Below are 19616 nucleotides of genomic sequence, written 5' to 3'. Positions count from 1 at the left end.
ATCATTGTCATGTTTATTTTCATCTTTAGCACTTAGTAAGGCAAGGATCCGCAAAGAGTAAGCAACAAAAAAAGTAGATAAGACCCAGACAAAAGCGAGAAAACAAGCGTAAGGCAAACGCACAAAAACACAAAAAAAAAAAAAAAACAATAAAAGGGAAGACAAAAGCTGGCTAAATAAGCAAAGAATAGGAAAAGTGAAAACACTTTAATAAAAATAAAAACAAATAAAAAGATCGTCTTAAAATGTCCTGTTTCAGGCGAAGAGCATAAACTAATTTTCATTGTGTATTTTTTCTATGAAAAAGTTATTATATAAAAATTAAATAACAATTTAAATACGCCTATGGAAGCTGTATACATATACATATGTGGCAAATTACAAAGAACATTGAACTTTTTTGTTATAAAGAAACTGAAAACAATGCATAAACATTTTTTTTTAGTTTTTTTTTTTTATTTCAAATGATTTCATCGTATTACATATTTCGCCGAAATTTCGCTACAGCTTGGTAATGTAATGACTGCAGTTGTTAAGCACAAATGAAAAGCTGCGTCCATCAGTGGCCATTAGTCTATTAAATAACAATTCAAATTAATACAAAGCGTTATTTGATTACATTTTAATTTGGTTATGAACTTAAGCGAAGTGGTAAAAATTGTACTTTTAATGAGTTAATTAAAATTAAAAAATTAATTAGTCAGGTGCATCCCCGCGCACACTAACACACATAACTATGCGAACGAATTCCATACACGCCCGTTTCGCAGCGTTTAATAATTTTGAGTGGTTCAACCATAATATTTAATCGTTATTCAAATAATGGGAACTAAGTATTGTGTAATTATGAAATCCAAATAAAAGTCAACCCGCCAAAAACATTGCAAATAAGTTCATAAATCCATTGAAAAATATACAAAATAAATAGATGATGAATCAAATACCAAGAGATGACATTGAACAAAAGCAGATTAAATAAAAGAATTGCAAAACAATACATGTTTATCAGAACCATAAAAAGAACGAAGCATATTTCACAAATAATAAAATATATACAAAAAAAAAAAATGGTACATATTTTTTTTAAATGATTGATTACAACAAATATAATTTTACAAACAATTTTCAACTGAAATGAGAACAAAGCTGCAGTTGTTTGTTTGGCTAAGGTTGGGGTTGTACCGTGCTGGCCACCCAATAAACCATAAACTAAAACAAACAATAGCATTTCTTTTGTAAAACAAAAATACCAAAACATATTTAAAGTTTAAACGGGGTGAAACAAAGTAAAGTTAGAACAAAACAAAAAACACATGTGATCGAAAATTTAATTATATATATTATAATAACTATGATTATTTAATAGCTAAAAAAAGATTTACAGGATAACACAACACAACTACGGAGAGCAAACATTTACCTACTTATAAACAAATATTTAAACAATTTCTACTGACTAGCAGCAGAGGCTGAAGACAGTTGTAAAATTTGCCACATAAACAAAATACATTTATTGATTAATTTATAAAAATAATGATAATGATAACATTAATTAACCTTACTGTACTCCTATAGTAAATTCCAATAAACCAAATTTATATATATATATATATATATATATATATATATATATGTATGTAGCTGAGCTCAACAGACGCCAAAATGGTTTTGCCTGAGTGAACAGCATATTACCCTTGTAAATATTTGTATGAATAAATTGCAAAAACATTATATGATTATGTGTAAGACATAAAATAAAATTAACATAAAATGTTGTGGATAATAACCAAATTGAAAATTCTTAAGTGTGAACTATGAATAAATGTCATAAGTGGACAGAAGAAAATGGAAACTGAATAAAAAGATATAAATATTAATACATAAATGGAAATTTCTGCGAGTATTAGAGAAATGTAAGTAAACATCATTTACGAACCCAAAAATAGCTTTCAATTTGTCTAATCCAAAATGCCTGTGGGCAATCTTTTGGCTTAAAAATACCTTGAGAGATTCCTGGCAATGCGAATGCTTGTGTTTAGACACCTTCTGATAACTAACAGCTTATCTGCATACCCTGACTGCCGCCAATAACTCTTCTAACATGGATTTCACTTTTGGAAGTGCACTTGCTGTTGTCTGCCGGAGGAAGACTTTTCAACAGCCATCAACGCTGAAACACTTCCTGGAACTTCAAGTCCTTGGCCATAGTGTTGTTTTTTCTCTTGTTATTGCTGATGTATATATATAGTTGTTGCTGTTGTTGTTGTTGTTGTTATTGTGCTGATTGCACTCGAAACACACACTCAACAAACACTTCAGTCACACATCCACATCCTGCAGCTGGCGCTCTTACTTTCCGTCGGTCTGTCGGGCTGTCTCATCCTGTTAGCTGAGATATATGCACGGAGTTTGTCTGTCAATTTGTTAAAAACAATGCAAAAATAACAGCTTGCATGATTGTTTGGCTAACGGATACCCTGTTCGTAACTTAAAAATTATTTCGTATAACAGATTTTTCTTTTTCATTTTACAGCCTGCTCATGCAGCCATTCAGTGCGTATACCCTTCCAGCTTTGAAATGAAGGGTATAAACACATATCGATCCAGCAACAACGTTGTGCTTATCTGCGTGCATTTTGGTAAAAACCCAACATTTTATTTCATTTCATTTTATTCGCCCAGCTAAAGATAAAAGTCCGGTAGAGTTTCGGTTGCAATAAAAAAGCGTCTGCTATCGCCCGCAGCCCCCTGGCCTTGTAATTTATGTGTGTATGCAATGTGGCCAAAAGTTCAAACATTGAAAAATCATGAGATTTATCTCATTTTGGCAAAGGTTAAGTTGTGCTACCATTGCTTCCCAGTTAGCCCCATCGGCATATAATTCAAATGCTTATACAAATTTGCAATATATTATTCATTTTACATTTCTCTATGCTGTCGCGAGCTATATTAAAATAAAAACTCAAAACCAAAATACAAAAAACTGCATCTAACAAAATGCATGTTTTACATAAAATTTCAATTAAATGAAATAAAGTTTCAACAGCGGCAATGTCCTTGGCAACAGCAGTTGGCTACCCGAAACGTGCGTCTTTCCTAAATCATTTTGCTGGCAGTCGAAATTAAACGGGCTTTGGCAACAAATGTTTAACAAAAGTTGTTGCCAGCACTCTGCGCAGGCCATCAGTTAGCCCAAAGAGCAATAAAAAGCACAACAAAATCGAAGCAAAACTAACGCAAAATACGCCATGAAATATGCGCAAAGCTTACCAAAATAAAGGAAACTATAAATGTTGGACATGGGTACCTATTGTCAAACGTGAACAAGCGTTGAAGTTATATATAAATATAAATAAAAATCATATAAGTATTAAATATTAAAAAAATAATTACGCATATACTTTTTCAATAAGTAACAAGTAAGAGGTTCTAGTCGGGAGCTCCCATTTAGGGGATACCTTGAATCCTCTTCTTCTAACATCAAATGCATATATGTATTCTATTTTCGAAGCCATATGTCAAGTTTGGTGACTCTAGCTCCTATTATTTACCACAATGGCCCAAAAAAACAGGATATCGATATCGATTTTTATCCATTGCTTGGAAACGGAGTAAGTTATCGATTATCGGAAACAAACTCGATCTGCGCGGGCACTAGGAGCACCTTCATCTAAAATTTCATGTCTCTAGCTCTTATAGGTTCTGAGATCCTTGCGTTCATACATACGGACGGACGGTCGGACGGTCGGATAGACGGACATACAGACAGACGGACATGGCTAGATCGACTCGGCTATTGATGCTGATCAAGAATATATATACCTTATGTGGTCGGAGATGCTTCCTTCTGCCTGTTACATACATTTGGATTTTGCACAAATACAATATACCCTTATACCCATTTTTAATGGCTTCAGGGTATAAAAAATACATGAGTATTAATAAAAATTTATCATTGTGAATATTTCAATTAAATATATTTAATTTCAATTGCAGCTTGCCTAAATAAATTTTGCAACATTTTGTTTACATTTTTTCTTTCATTTTTTGCTTGATTGACCCTATATTTGAATTATTTTATACTACTATTAACTAAGCATTATTTTCATAAATCAATCCAAAAAAATGTATGTGTTATGTATGAATTTATTGCCCAGTGTATCTAGTTTATTAAAAGCGATATGTTCAAATCTCGATTATTTAATAGAGCTCATATATCATTTTAATATTTTACAAAAGCATTGTGCGTTCTTCAGTTTTAATTCAATATCGTTGCTGAAGTCGCTTTCCAACGCTGACAAACACATAAATAAATAGAGCGTGCGAAAGGCAGTAAAACCTTGGCAATAATAAATAAAAATAAAAAACGCTCCGGATAAAGCAAAAACAAAAAAAAATCACGGAAAATACAAAGAATAAAATAAATAAAAGCACAAATACTAAACATTTTCGTTTAGTTTCCAATGACGATTTGCTGGCTATGCTGCCACGCCCACTTGCCGCAAACAATGTTACCGCCTTATCCGGCATGTCCATTGGTCCGTCTCTCTCACTCTCTTTCTCTCTTTCTCACTGTCCCTCTCTCTTACTCATTTTGCCTCTGTATGCGACTTTTGGTGCACAAGTCCGTCCGTTGCCCCTTGACTGTTCGCAGTCCGCCGTAAAGTGCCACCAAAAAGGATTGCTGTACGCCATAAATTGTTGTATTTTATTGTCCAATTTCTTTTTATTATATTTTTCGGTTATTTTTTGCGTTGCGTTCTGTTGCTTATGCTTCATCTACTGTTTCGCTTTTCTTCTGATTTTTCTGTTTTTTGTTGGGTACTTTGTGGCACATGCTGAGTCCGTGTTCTAGTCGAACTGCCACTGGGAGAGGGAAACGATAGCCTCGCCTCGAACTGCGGCCTGGACCAACTTGGCCGTCATTCGCATTGTCGTTTGTTGGAAAATTGTTTTTTAAAAATAAAATACACACAAACACACATACTACATACAGACAGTCGGCAAACGTTTTCTTACAAAAACAACAGCAACAAACTTGAATTATTAAATGACGACCCACAAGAATGGCAACAGTAGCGAAAACAAAAACAACAATAACTGACCCTGGTCTGTGTCCGTGTGTGTGTGTGTGCGTGCTCGCTTGTTTTAACAATTAAGAAATTCTTGAAATATTCAGTATGTCTCTGGACAATAACAACTCAACTCTTTCTCCATGTCCAAGCCATGCTTAATGGTGTTCTTGGCCCTGGCTGCAAAATGCCAGAGGCGACCTATGCCATTTACACATAGACGTGCATATAACATACAAAGGTGTTCATATATTCATAACAGGCACTACAGCTTTTGAAATGAAATGTCATACTACGACTGTACGTGGGCAAGTAAACAAAGTGGAATGAAATGAAAGCATTTTCTGGATACTTATATGCATGTGTTCCAGTAACCAATTCCAAATCTGTCTAAATATGAGCTGGTAGCTTTAATATATACAATTCTAGCTTTGGCTTGGAATGAGACATAAATAAAATACAGAGCGAGAAAACTCAAAAATTCGGTTAAGATAGCTAGATATTTAAGTTCCCAAATCAATTACTAATTCAAAAGAAATAAGAGGCTCTAGTCGGGAGCTCCCTACTAGGGAATACTCTGAACCCTCTTCAGTAGTAATAAAAATAAATTTAAAAAAAAAAAAGTTTCCTCGGTAGGGTTCGAACTTGCAGCAGACCACATTACCAGCCGTCACCTCTACTAAACAGACACACCAATAACTGAAAATCTACGAAAAAAACAAATTTAAATAGCAGCACAAAAAACAATACAATCTCAATATGGTGGTTGATAGAATTCAAAGAAGACGTGCATGAATGTATATGTGTACATGTATATAGAAATTCTGGCAATTTGCGCTTGCTGCCAGCCAAAGCACGTTTTCTTTTATAACTTCTGTGTGTTAATTGATCTTGATGATATTTTATACAGTAGATCTTGTGCTATAGATTATTTTTACATTCTCAAAAGGTCAATTGCATTTAAATTGTGGCTTATATTAAAGGGCAGTATAAATTGGGTTATTTATTTTATTTATATCTATGAGGTAGTAGAGTGGAGGTGTTGATAGCTATAAAATGAAAGATACTTCATATATATATATATATATATATATATATATATATATAATATAAGAGCTAGAGTTACCAAACTTAATATATATATATATATATATATAGATATATATATATATTCTATTCTAGAAGCTACATATTAAGTTTGGTAACTCTAGCTCTTATTATTTTATCGATTACTTGGAAACGGGGCAAGCTATTGAATGTCGGAAACAAACTCATTCTGCGCGGGCACTAGGAGGACCTACAGCTAAAATTTCTCCAGTTTTTTTAGGTTCTGAGACCCTTGCGTTCATACATTCGGACGAACGGACGGACGCCAGACAGACTGACATGGCTAGATCGACTCGGCTGTTCATGCTGATCAAGAATATATGTACTTTATGGGGTCGAAGATGCTTGCTTCTGCCTTTTACATACATTTGCACAAATACATAATACTTACTTATTACCCATTTTTAATGGGTTCAGGGTATACAAATTATCAACAGCTATTAACGCTATTAAGTAAAAATCACATAGAGGGGTGACAGAATAAATACGCGCTAGAGAGTATGAGAGTTCATTGAGACACAACATTTTTTTGGTATCTATATATATCTACTTAGAATGTTGCATCGGAATTCTCACCAATATTGGGAAACTATATAAGTAAATTTCCTTAAAAAGAAAATATCTTTTAAATAACTTTTAAGCATTTGCTAATTTGCTATGGCCCAAACTTTCGTTACATATTGCATATTAAAAAACCCAACTGAATCCAAAAATACCCGTGGAAACCGATTTAGGTAAGCGACAGTTAAATGGCGTCAAATGCCAGGTTACGCAACGCGTTATAAAAATAGATTAACTCACTCTGCATTTAAACAATGCCCAAAAATGTGTCAAAAAAAAAACAAATAAAATAGTTTAACTGTCAACTAAAATCGTCCCATTATAACTAAATCATAATAATAGTAAATCATGTAACAACAAAATAAAAAAAAAATGTTACAAAAATACCTTGTAATTCAAAATATAACAATGTAGAATTCGCATCTCTTGTGACAGCAAGAACAATGTAATATGACAAGCCAAACATGGGCCGTACAATGGCGCCCACTTGGAGACGATAAAGTCAAATCCCACAGCGGATTTGGGGCAGCAGGGGCGTGCCTCTCAGTGAAGCTGCCCGGCCGTTAAACGGCTTTCGTTTGGCTTTGGCTGACGTGGCCAACTATGCGTATGCGTAACGCGGCAAACATTTTAATGAGCGTTCACATAACAAACGCGGTTTTAGGCAGCATACTTTCCCACTCCTTCAACCTCCCATCTACCGTCCCGTGTAACCGCATGCCGTTCGACTGGCAGCAGCTTTTAACGCGCTGTGTAACTGTAACATGCAATTATATTTAATGATGATGTTTATTGTATAATGTACTCACACACAAATATATAGTTAATACACATATATACACAACACATCTACACAGTCGAAAAGCAAGCTCAGTTTATTATGATAATATGATGATTTTTTATCTGTGGTATATGGGCAGTGAGCGCGCTCATTCGAATTTACAGAAATTGATTTTGTATTAACTAAATTGAATTATTTATGATGCATTCAGACAGCATTATAAAATAAGTCAACCTACTCGCATTTATTATAGCTGATTATCTACAGAGACAGCTTCTGAATGACGCTTCATATTTTACCCAATCAGTTATTTATTTAAGCCTTACAAATCCATACAGCTGCCACAGGCCATTAGCAGCTGAACCGCCTAAAAATCAAGACTGAGATGTGTGATGGAAACCATTGGGTAAGGAGCATGGTTGACCACATAATGCACGACACATAGCACATATTCAGAGCGAAAGAGAGAGGGAGAGTACCATAAATTAGAAAGAATATAAAGAGGCGACCACTTGAGATTAGGACTTAAGTCGATTGTAGTCTGACAAAGTGATAAAGTTTCAGTTTATAGAAAAATATGATGCCTTTACAATTAGATCCAAATATGCCTATATAATAAAAAAAACAATCTTTTTTATACATCGACAAAATGGATTTATCGATCAATTGAGAAAGCAAACGTAATCTGTTCGAATAATCGATTGCTTTCCATTCCTTGCATAAAGATTATTTGTTGATTGATCTTTTTTTTTTTTAAGTCAGCAAAATATAATAAAGATAAAAATACTTTTATATGGCTGATTTTTTTTGATGCAGCCTTAGTCTGCAACTCGCAACTATTTTTAGAGTTAGTTAAATACATAATTAGGAATTTAGACATCAGATTTGAGAAGACATCAAGTTATTTCTTTAGAGTATTCCACTCACGTTCTACCTTTCCGTATCTTTATTTTCTTGGGCAGTTCAGCTGTTGACAACCGCAAGGCAATTAACGCTAAGCACCACAAATCCTTGCGGCAGCTTTTAAAAGATTCTCAAATAGCAAAGTTTTCGAGCTGCTTGCTGCCAGAACCCGAACCAGAACCCTAAACCACGGCAGAAGCTCTACATGTGTTGATGCTGCTTGTAAGCGGCTCTCCGCTGGAATGAATCCAATTATCTGCTTAATCACTGGGAGCGAGAACGATAGAGAGAGAGACAGAGAGAGAGAGAGAGAGAGAGAGCGCAAGGCTCAAAAAGGGTCTCGCTGACAATGCTGCCCACACACATACACACACACGAGCACACCTTCTAGCTGAGAGGCGCTCATCCATTTCATGAATGTCTTTGAGTCACATGTGCGTAACTGCCGTGCTCTCGCCAAGCGTGTGCCATGTGGCATGTGGCAGGGCTTAAGGCACACGGCTGGTCGCTCAGTTGAGCCTTTAAGCATTAAATACTTTAACACACAAGCGCTGTTAAAATTTATTCATGGTCGTTTTTAATGCACGCGGGCGACGGACACGGACAGCGTCTGACGACTTGACATGCAAATGTCTGAGTGTGTGTCGTGTGTTAAAGTGTGTGTCGTGTGTGTGTATGATGGGTGCTCGAGCTTTTTTTTGCCGCCTGCTCTTTGCCGTCGTTGTTGTTGTTGCTGTTTGTTAAGCATGCTTTTGAAAAGCTATTGAATATGTTACCCCGGCCACCCTATAAGAGAGGTACGGGTTTTAATGGCGATTTTTCACACTCATTTGCCAATACTTTGCCCTAACTGAGAAGTATATAACTTGATTATCATACGGTTTGCATGCTGAAATTTGACTTTCGTAAACAAAACTTATCTTCAACTAGTAAAATTCACGTAATCCAATCAATTGACCCTAAATAATATTGATTCACTGAATAAGGTATATACAAAATGGAATTTACGTCTCTTGGAAGTTATATCAGCTGTTGTAAAAATATCTATTATTTAAGAAATAATTTTATTGTATTGCCTACTGTGTACATCTTCAGTTTCTAAAAACAGCCTAAATTTGCATTGAGTTCCAGAATTTAAAAAAAAAAAAAAAAAAAAATATATATATATATATATATATATATATATATATATATAAATATACAGACATAACCCACTTTCACAAACGTTTTGCCTTCTATTTAAAAAAATTTGTAGAGTAAACGCGTTTCGATAGTTACATTTTCCTCTTTCATTTGGATTTTTTCTGCCCTTTCGCTACCCATTGGGTGCTCCATATTGTGCCTTTTGGGGCCAGCAATCGAGGGCCCGCTGTGATCCAATCATCGGTTAAATGGCGAGTAAAGTGGATAAAATGCTACTGCCGCAGCTCTGCTCTGTTCTGCCCTTGGCTTTCATTAGTAGCGGCCACGGTTGGCGTTTGTGCCAATTGATGTTTTCGCTGAAAGCGGCAATTTAACACATCGCCACAGCCGTTGCCGCATTGATAAGGTGCTGAAAGTGAACTCCGACTGCTAGATAGTTATTTAAATATTAAATTTGCAACTTCTGTTGCTATTCAACCAGAAAACATGTAACTGAACGCCAGAGGCTCGATACATGCGGAATGTATTTGTCAGCCGAAATGGGTCAACTTGCAGTTTGTTCCTTACAAGCTCCTTCCCCAAGCTCCTGCATGGGTGGTGGGTAAAATACCTATAAATCTATATTTTTTTATATGCACATAAAATTGTAAGTCCTGACTGAATGAGTGGCTGTCTGATTGCTGACAGAAGTGGACGCTAAAAAGGGTTTTTGGAAATTCCATCCGCAAGTGCGGAAAAATCACGTTAACCGTTTGTGTGTTAATCTTCTTTCGAATTGCAAAGATGTTTGTTCATATTTATTCCATAGGTGCTTCACATTTTTCGCAAGATCCACATCACAGTTAAATTTTTGGATGCGAGCATAATTTGATGGACTTTTCCTTTTTAAATGACTATTATGTAAAATGATATATGGACTGCAAGATAGTAGAAGTAATTTTAAATTATCCGCGGACGGGAGATGTATGGAAACTTGATGGCCAAATGTTGGAACGGGTTGTAAATATATATAAAAATTTCCAACCATATCTTAAAGGTTAAGTGACAGACATGAGAAAAAGAAAGAAAGCAAAGGTCAATGCGCACAGTTTCAAGTGCAGAACGCTGCGTTTACATAATGTCAAGTGAGTTCAGACTGGGTGTTGTAAATTGTTTACCCCAAGGCAGCACGCAAGGTGGTCGGCCTTCCATACGTTGCAAACAATGTCTTTGAACGCGATCTTTGCTTTACAAAGGTCGGAGATCAGATTAATTTCTTTAGCAGCTGCAACGCTTTAGCTGCTGTGGCATCCGAACCCGGAAGCTGGGATCATTACTGACCCCATTACAGAGAGACACCAACTATTTCAAACCCTTGTCCACAACTCCTTCATTGTAAACATCCCATTGTTAATACCCCTTCAATTTAAATAACCTTGACATTTGGTAAATAATAAGGCAGCACATAGTTTACATTTGAAAATATTCCTCTCTCTCTCTCTCTGTCTCTCTCTCTCTCGCTCTCTCCCTCTCTCTCTCTCTCTCTCTCGCTCTCTCTGTCTCTCTCTCTCTCTCCCTCTTACTCTCCCTGTGTTTGTGCTTGACAAACAGAAAATTTCGTGGCGCAAATTTTGATGGCAATTCGTGTAAATTTTCAATTGGCTTTTAGCATTTGTAATTTGCAAATAACATTTTCCATTTGGCAACAGGCAATTAGCTGTGTTTCTTCAATTTTACTTACACTTCTTACTGAATCAATAGCAGCAGCAACCGGAGCGGCAGCCAATTCAAGATTTTCTCGCAGCAGTCGGTATTTCCGCGTTCCGGTTTGCTTTGTTATCCCGCTTCCGGTCGCAGTTGTGTGCGTTTGCAAGTGTGTCTGTCCGTGTGCGCGATTTTAGTTTCATTGCACCCATTTTCTCTATTCCTGCCTTTGTCGTCGGTGCGCGCCAACTGCACTTAAAATGTTTATAAAGTTTCTTTTATTTGTTTTATTTCTTTTTTTTTTGCGCTTTGCTGCGGCATCTTCAACTCTATTTTTGCCAGCATCTTATTGTCATCTTATTATTATTATCATTACTTTTATTATTATTTATTAATGGCCGAACTAACGAAACTTAACTATTTAATACATAAGAATAGAAAAATCGAAAGCTAAAAGCATAATCTAGAGTGTGACAACAAGTAGGGTGTTAGCAGAATAAAATATCCTTAATTTAAAGCTAAAAATAATCTTAATCTCTCTATAAAAAACTGTTTGTGCTGACTGTCTGACTGACTTATTGGTGATCAATGCAGAACATTTCAGGAAATTCCACCCGCACTTGTGGAAAAATCGCGAAAAACGTGTGTATGAAACTTTGCTTACCTTCCGATAGATCTCAATACCTTTTGAGGACTTTTTCACTTTTCGCATGCAAAATGGTATAAATGGTATAAATGGGGTTCAAGGATTTGGTGGGTGACGTTTCGCGCTTAAATTTAGTTCCAAAAATCTAGATAAAAACAAGTATCCTGTTTTTTGGACAATTTTGGTAAATAATAAGAGCTAGAGTCACCAACTTGACATATAGCTTCTAAAATAGAATATATGTATGTATATATGCATTTGTTGTTGGAAGAAGAGGGTTCATGGTATCCCCTAGTCGGGAGCTCCCGACTAGAACCTCTTACTTGTTTTTATTTTTACTTATCTATCCTTCTAACCTTTCCTTTTACTCTTTCTATCCTTGACGAACGGATTCTTGGTAACGATCCTTGGTAACGAACAGATTTGTGGGATGCTGCATTTTCCATTATAGCACTACAACCTTGTTTGCAGCTGCTCTTTGCGATTGCAGCTCTGCTTTAAATTTCGTTCAAATTTGCGTATCCGGCCTGGCGTGAAACCAAGTAGAGCATTTAGTAGAGCATTTTGCTTGCTGATATAGTGTTTGATGTAGACAGACAAATCTGCAGGGAAAATTAAATATGCCAGTTTCCCACCGAAGCGGCAAAGCTGATTTTACGCATGACGCACATTTTGCAAAATAATGGCTAAATTTTGTTGCGCGATAGATAGATAATTGAAATATTTTCAAAAAATGATAAATGTTTTTTTTAATATTCCATGAAACTATACATATGTAATTCATTTTGTTAAATCATGGCTCAATGGCTTATATCTCGAATATTCGAGTAAGTATTTCGCAAGAATTAATCAAGTAATTGATAAATATTACGTAAGTGCAAAATCTCTCAATTATAAATTGTTCGAAATTTTTCTCATATTTTCCAGTAACTTCAATAGATATTGCTTTTATTGTCTACGTTGTCTATAATTTATTTTACAAATAGAACATTTTTCACAAATATTCTTAAAACGTATATACAATTTGTAATCACAGTCGTATAAGCACACGACTCCGCGCACATGTAGAGTTTATGCATATAGCATTTTTGTTTGCTGTAGGGAAATTATTTAATGATATTAAGCATTAAATTGATGGGCATGTCCATTGCTGATTGTCCAATTTGTGCATTATTTGAGCTTAGTTTTTGGGTTTGGTCAACTTATACATGGGACATTAGATCGTGTCCTTTCTGGTGACTGGAAATGAGCAGAAAGCAAAGTTTTAATTAATTCCATAAAAACATGCAAAAGCCGCAGGCAAACAAAGCACAACAAACAGCAAACAGTCGAACTAACGAGTGAGAGCAGAAAAGAGTATATGTGAGGGAGCGGGATAGAGAGTGCAAACAGCAAAATGTGGGCACAAAGAACATAAAAACCAACTGAGTTATTGGCAGTTACGGGAAAGTCCTTTGAACTGCGCAAACCAGCGATTGCCTGACGAATGCAAGGAGTGGGGTCCTGTACGGCGCTCGGGTCCTGGGTCCACAACGTTCTTGTTGTCGTTGTCAAAGTCGTTGTCATGCTAAATACTGCGGCATATTTAAACAGCAAAAACAACAGCGGGCAACAAGCAATGTAAACAGAAAGTTCCAAAACATACTCGTACGCCGGGCAAGGCAAAAGCAAAAGGCAAATGAAACGAGAATACGGCAAATGAATTGGCAAAGAACAAAAGGAGTCCCGGCCTGCCCTCAAGGAGCCACCAGCCTGCGGTGGGCGGCATTAAAATGTAAATGCCAGCAAATGCCAATAACAAGTAGATACTTAGTGCAACATTTTTCGGGCTTCTACGTTTTGAAATTGGCATGGGTTCAGGTTGGGTTGGGTTGGTATTGGGGCTGCGTCTGGGTTCGGTTGAAATTGCTTACAGCAAGATCAAAAATTATGGGTAAATGTAAAGTGCTTAGATGTGTAGCAGCAAATGCTTCCATAAGACCTGCTTAGACCTTCAATATTAATCTTTTAAAAGCAAAATGTAAAGTTTTTGCCAGACATTGGGCAGTTAATTAATTTTTGGTAGATCAAGTCTATGGTTTCCAGCATTAATTACAACTTACACATATAAAGCCCAATTGAATCTAAGTATTAGAATTTGTGGCACACCAGGCAATTTCGGCTACATTCCTATCGTATGCATATCTACTTTTCGATTTACGTACACCTCTTTATAATAAGCAAAGTATAGTTGATAATAAAATAATATTAAACAAGTAAGAGGTTCTAGTCGGGAGCTCCCGACTAGGGGATACCCTGAACCCTCTTCTTCCAACATCAAATACATATATATATTCTATTTTAGAAGCTATATGTCAAGTTTGGTGACTCTAGTTATTACTATTTACCAAAATTGTCCAAAAAAAACAGGATATCGATATCGATTTTTATCGATTGCTTGGAATCGGAGTAAGTTATCGATTATCGGAAACAAACTCGATCTGCGCGGGAACTAGGAGCATCTACATCTACATCTTTCAAGTCTCTAGCTCTTATAGGTTCTGAGATCCTGAGATCCTCATACATACATAGATTTTTATGTTTTTTTTTTTATATAAATAATTACCACCGTTGTCCCCGTTCTTGTGCTTACCTTCGACCCAAAAGAAAGTGCAGTAAACACTTAAACTTCGTAGCTGTTAAGGTTTCGGATGTGCGTGAGATCAAACTATTTTTTAAAAATATATATTGCCTATATCAAGTAAATTTTTGCAAAACACAGCTTGTCATAATGAGCACACTTCCTCTACAATATGCTTTGCTTGTAATTTCCTTTTCCTATCAACGCTTTGACCAATTTGTTGCACACTTATCTATGCAGCCATATATGTTTTACAGCAATTTTCTGCCAGCTTACATCCGCTTAATGACAAATTCCAGACGAACTGTAAAGCTTTGTCGCCACCAAATAAAAACCAAAAAAAAAAAAAAAACTTCAACTTGAACCAAACAACAATATAGGGCGCCCTCAGGCCCGCGTGGCATTTCATGTGTCTGGGCTCGTGTTTGGGCCAACAAGCGATGCCGTCGTTGCCGTCAGTACTCTGATTTTATGCATTTTATTATCTGCCTTAGTCACGTTTCAATTTACGGCCCATTGGCGGTTACAATTTGCAATCACGTTTCACGTTTCGCCCTCGCACAGACCCAAAACAGCCAAACGGGTACCCTCGACCAGTCGTGGCCCACCTCATTGTTGCAAATTTCTCTGGCATGACACCTTTATTAGGAATGAAACTCATCTACCCGACTGCCTTTTTACCCCAATTCCACAATTCCACAATGCCAGCTACGACTGTGTTTATCATATGCCCGTTGCCTGCGCCACTTATACGCTTGACTGGGCCAGAGAACCACTTGGCTGGTGGTGTCTTTTCCTCTGGGTTTGTTTCTGTGTTCGTCTCCTGGTTTGAGCCTTGTTTTAGTTTTGAATTTATTGCCATTTTGTATTTTTTTCCTTTTCTTTTCGGTTTTAGCTTTGCTTTGTTTTCTTTCTTTTGCCACTTGCCTTTGTCTTAGTATTATAACTTATTTTACCGGGCAGGTGCAAATGTTCGTGGCGTCCTGTCTTTTCCTTCACCTCCGACCCAAGCAGCCAACCAACTTGGCGCGCACGTCTGCTCTGGCTTCATTGTTATGTCCTTTATCTATGACGGTTCATTGTACGTTGGCACCCAGCAAGTCGCCGCTTCGTCCTTACCCCTCGACTTGCACCTGTAGCTACTGTGGCTACGCCTTTGTGCGTCTGGGTCACGTGTCTGCCCACCTACAACAGCTGCAGCTGCAGTAGTAGAACCGCCAACAGCAGCGATCGTAAATTGTAACTTTTTATTACATAATTTCTGTCATTACCCCGCTGGTTAGTTGGCCAGAAGGACTGGCTGGTTGGCGCTGCCGTTAACTCTCGTCCTACGGCCATATTCGCAACGACTTCAATACATTTCGACTCTCGCCGCCAGACTGACATCCGTTCGAGGCTGCCGTTGTCACTGTCATTGCTTGCTGCGTGTCCTGAATGCATGCGATTGAACAGAAACTCCCCTTTTATTATATGCCCCACAGCCCAACTTCTTATTGTCTGTCTTTATGTGGTTTTTTACTACCTTTGCCGCTGTCTAACTGCCCTGGCCGGGTAATGTTAATTTTAAATGTAATTAGTTTAAGTAATGAACACAGTTTTGGGACGACATTGCACTTAGCGCACCTTTCCTTTCCTATTTGCAAGTTGCTTCCAGGGTACTCTGTTCCCGAATTCATTATCGCTAGAAATTCACCTAGTTTTGGTCATATTCAGTTTATATTTTAGATTTATTTTAATATATGTACTTGGGTTCTATCTCAGTTTAACAGGTACGTTTACATTTAACGCATGATAAATACGATTCTGACTACATCGAATCTTAAACCTGACGTGAAATCGTTTTTTCTTAAAGCTAGTTATATTGAATTGGAAAAATTGCTATTTTCATAAGAACAGTCGGTTGGAGTATCTTATTATTATTCTCAATAAGTGGATCAATTCAATTACAATTTACTTTTTTGATCAATTTAATTAATTTCACCTACAACAATATTTAATTATTTTAGATTTGGTTGGCCATAAATTCTTATTTTTGTCCCCCTAAGTACGCGATAGTTAGGCTTAATACGTTTTTAAGCACAGTCACTTAATTATATAATCTTTTGACTGCATTTTAAATTAGTTTTTTAGTTTCTTAGTTTGCTATGCATAATTTTCACATTCACGTAAAAGTTTTTCTACTTTCTCTTGCTTGCACCCCCAAGCAGCGCAGCACTTGTCTGCTAATTTTTGTGCTTGCCATCATAAATCAGTCAGCCTTTTGATCATCAGCGTCCACAGCCGGACAAGCTAAGGAGGCAGCACCGATGGCGGGCAGCAGCCTCAATCTGGACAGCACTCTAATTAGCTGCCTGCCTCGGCCATCCTACGGCTTGTTAGCTTTGTCAGCCCGCTTTATATATTTGTGCTTCATTAAACCAATTTCCGTGTCGCTGTCAAAACAACAATTGATTTCCGCGCCAATTGCCGGCGTCGCCTTTTGAGCGTTAGTTTTCACCTCTTCCTCTCATTTTTTTCCTACTTAACTTTCTCTCTCTCTCTCTCTTTCTCTCCCTCTGTCTTCATCCTTCTCTGCTGCGCTTTTCACAGCTCTCTGGCCGTCGGTTTCTTTCAGAGCTATTTACTGGGCTTGCTTTCCTTTTGCGGCTGGCCACTTGTGTTTACACTGGCAGCTACTGACAGTAACGAGTTGCTCAACACACGTCCACATATCCCCGCCCGAACATGTCCCTGTCCATGTTCATGCCCATGTCGATATCTGAGTCGGTGTCCAGAGCGAACATCCTTTGTCAGCACGTTCCCTGTTTGTCTATCACTCTGTACGACAGAATACTCCTCATACATACTTGCAAATATTACAAAAACCCTACAAAAAGAATCAGTCATCGCCAGTGGGTTACGTGCGTGCAACTATGTTGCTGCTTCTCCAAAAATGGTCTAAGTAATCGATGCTGTTATCGATGATGTTTGCAATAACGCTTCAGGCTATAAACTTTTATTTCAATCTCAGCTAGAACAGAGAGGTTCTCACTTCACTTCAATGTATAATATGTTATTTTATTTAGTTTCGTATTTCCTTAGATGAAGATATTTTTAATTAAACTTGCAGTTCCTTATGTACAACTTTTAGGCATTATGTAGCTAAAAATGGTACAGCAGAGCTGCCGAACAGTTCCTATTCTGCTTTTGCCCTGATGTCGGATAAAAAGGATGAAAATTTCTGAGAAACTGGTTTTATAATCTACTTTTATTTTAAAATTGTAAGAATTCCCAAAAATGCACATAAGGAGTAGAGAGGAACTTATGACATTTCTGTTAGAATATATTTTCCAATTTCTAGCTTTGACTTTTTTCAGCTGTTTGAATTCAACTCAAGTTCTGTTCAAACAAAAACATTTTCATTCAATTTTTTATACTGTTACTCATTTATTTTGAGTATAAAGGAATGTATGTATTTATGGTTTTGAAAGTGTACGTATTTATTCCGTAGTGAGTCAAGAGTTTTTCCTATGTTTTCCAACTTGACTTCAAGGAATGCATCAGAAATTATTTGCATTCTACTTGGCAGCCATAGCTATTTTTTCTTTCGATTCATATATTTTATTTTTTTTTTTTCGTGCTGTGAATGGCAAGTGGCAACTGGTTGTTTTGGTGGCACGTTACCCGGGCAATATGATTAAGCGCTCGGGCGTACACGTGCAGCCAGCATGTGTCAGCCATGGCATGTGGAAATTGCAGGGCATTTGCGAAACGGGATGCGAGCACTTTCTCAATACTGGATGCTCGGTGCTATTTAAATAAATACATTTCTGCATTTGTGTATTTGCCCAGATGCAAAGAAAATATCGGCAGCCGCTGAAGGCATCGAGGCAAACAAATATTCAAATGGCAGCGCTGGCAGCAGTAGAAAGAGCAACTGCTGCAGCCAAAAGGCTACGCACAATTTACCAATGGGCACGGCGATGCGAATGAGGAACATGCCATACACATACTCGCACATACATAGAGCATATGTGCAGCTGGAGTTGAACTGCAAAAATTATTCGTGTGCTTTTACGGATTGCAATGAGATAGCAACCCACATTGCGTATACGATACGTTGCCACCACCAATTCAGTGAAGCGCATACGAGTATACAAATGTAACTCGATACAGTTACACATACATAAATACCTAGATATGTGTATATTTTGCAAAATGGATTCCTTTGCTGCACGTTTTTGAGCGTCATATTGTACCGTTATGCATGTGTATGCAATGTTAGCAAGATTTGACACTCATTGAGCTGCCTGATAGCAGTTGGCAGCCAATGCATGTGGAACTGATGCCATTGGGATGCATTCGCATTCGCTGGATACTGCAGCAATGACATGACATTTTCATGTTAAACACAAGCTCTGAACTGAATTGGATTTGTCAAGCGGGTAAAAATGCGCATTGAACTGCTGTAACAATGCGAGAATCAAGCAGTTACATATGTTAAATGTTGCTTTGAATGATTCTTAGTAGGTTTTGACGCTTTCAAATAAAAGAATACAGGAAGTAAACAATACGTTGTTAGTATATTTCTTTTTAAACGCGGAGTTCAATTTCTTTACATGAAATTTCTTATCCTTGAGGACATTGGATAAATATATCTAGATTTCTGACGAGAGCTCGGACGCATTGCCTGTGGGATAGAAGATTAAACAAATTGTTTTTATTTATCTTTAGTATAACATTCCTATATACCCTGATGCTTGCTTAATTAAGCAGAATGCTTGTATCATTATGCTGTGAAATTAAATGCATGGAAATTCAACATTATTGTGTGATAATCGCAATGCTGGGATACGCATTCCATTGAGCTTCGACCAACCAAAACCGAATGGAAAATTCAACATATTGCACTCGCAAAATTTACTAGTTGGCTGCATAATGAGCACAATTATGCACATTAATGATATCAAAATGTTCAAATAACCAAATGAATTATGGCCAGGCACACGGCCCAAAGCTAACTGTGTGTACGTGCGGGTGTGAACTTCATTTTATTAATTCATTAAAATTCAAAGCTCACACACATACTACACACATATGCATCATGGAAACTAATAATAA

The 19616-nt window shown here is 36.9% G+C and overlaps 1 long non-coding RNA gene across 1 annotated transcript; it reads right to left on the bottom strand.

Annotated features, from left to right (window-relative positions):
- Positions 1-445: 445 nt before the first annotated feature.
- On the bottom strand, positions 446-9945 carry LOC115770917. Its single transcript, XR_004018907.1, has 2 exons — positions 9703-9945; positions 446-574 (listed from the first exon to the last, which is right to left on the bottom strand). It is a non-coding gene; the product is annotated as an uncharacterized LOC115770917 (long non-coding RNA).
- Positions 9946-19616: the final 9671 nt, after the last annotated feature.

The sequence above is a fragment of the Drosophila novamexicana genome, unplaced genomic scaffold, assembly GCF_003285875.2.
Source record: "Drosophila novamexicana strain 15010-1031.04,08,12 unplaced genomic scaffold, DnovRS2.1 tig00004560-arrow-pilon, whole genome shotgun sequence".
In the NCBI taxonomy this organism is placed as follows: Eukaryota; Metazoa; Arthropoda; class Insecta; order Diptera; family Drosophilidae; genus Drosophila; species Drosophila novamexicana.
The sequence above is the reverse complement of the archived record's forward strand: the minus strand, read 5'-3'. Positions and strand labels throughout refer to the sequence as shown.